Here is a 1,408-nt window from a genome sequence, read left to right as displayed (position 1 = left end):
ACCAACTTGTTCATAGTAATTCTATAAATTATATTTAGTGTTTTTTTTTCATAATTGTAGGTTTAGTTGAACATATTTTACACTTACCATCTCCTTGAGAATCAAGAAAAACCAGAGCTGTGTCACTGAGTTCATATTCCTGGGGCTTTCACAGAACTCAGAAGTTGAGAAAGTACTATTTGTTGTATTTTTGATGATCTACCTTGCAACTGTTGGAGGCAACATGATAATTGTGGTGACCATCATCTACAGCCCTGCACTGCTGGGCTTCCCCATGTACTTCTTCTTGATATTCCTGTCCTTACTGGATGCATGCACCTCTTCTACTGTAACACCCAAGATGATTGTAGACTTCTTCTATGAGAGAAAGACCATTTTCTTTGGCTGTTGCATGACACAACTATTTGCTGTCCACTTCTTCACTGGAATGGAGGTGATTCTCTTGTCAGCCATGGCCTATGACCACTATGTAGCCATTTGCAAGCCCCTTCACTACTCTTCCATCATGAACTGGAAGCTCTGTGGCAATCTTGTGATGGTGGCCTGGACAGGAGATTTCTTGCATTCTATCAGACAAATTATCTTCACTTTGCAGCTGCCCTTCTGTGGACCCAATATTATTGATCATTACATGTGTGACTTGTTCCCATTGCTGAAGCTTGCCTGCACTGACACATACATATTTGTCATTTTGGTGTTTGCCAACAGTGGGTCTATATGAATCATAATCTTCTCTATTTTGCTTGTCTCGTATGGTGTCATCTTGTACTCTTTGAGAGCTCACAGCTCTGAAGGGAAATTTAAAGCTCTCTCCACCTGTGGATCCCACATTACTGTTGTGTTTTTTTCTCTTTTCCATGCATATTAACATATGCAAGGCCTACATCTGCATTCTCCTTTGAGAAAAATGCTGTTGTGTTTACCACAGTCTTGACACCATTGCTCAATCCTATGGTTTACACTTTCAGGAATAATAAAATGAAGAATTCAAGCACAAAATTGTGAAATAAACTGATATTTGCTGAAAAATATGAAAAAGTACCATTACTATGTTCTGGAATTAGATTTGTGAGTAACGTAATTTTATGCTGTTCAAAAAGAAATACATACTATCCAGTTCATGAAGTGAAGGTGAGAGCATACCCCACGGTGGGGGATTCGATCAGCTTTAACTCACCCGGCAAAACCGCGGAAGAGATCCCGGTTCCCCCAGGCGCTTGGTCGCCAGCCCAGAGCTACCCGCCAGCGCGATCTGGTCACGGTCCCAGACTGAACTGTGGGCCCACAACACCATAGACTGGATTTCCCAGTCGAGAGATAACCCCACGGAGCAGGAAACAATTGGGACCGACCCCAGGTTACCCAGACATCCCCTGGAAAAGACTCGGGTTCCGCGGGTGCCCCAGGA

General features: G+C 42.8%; 1 pseudogene; it reads left to right on the top strand.

The window, feature by feature from the left end:
* The first annotated feature begins 82 nt into the window (after positions 1-82).
* LOC129672909 (olfactory receptor 4C15-like) lies at positions 83-1,131 on the top strand (annotated as a pseudogene).
* The last annotated feature ends 277 nt before the right edge of the window (positions 1,132-1,408 follow it).

This window comes from Psammomys obesus, unplaced genomic scaffold, assembly GCF_907164565.1.
Source record: "Psammomys obesus unplaced genomic scaffold, mPsaObe1.curated_primary_1811, whole genome shotgun sequence".
Classification (NCBI taxonomy): Eukaryota; Metazoa; Chordata; class Mammalia; order Rodentia; family Muridae; genus Psammomys; species Psammomys obesus.
The sequence above is the reverse complement of the archived record's forward strand: the minus strand, read 5'-3'. Positions and strand labels throughout refer to the sequence as shown.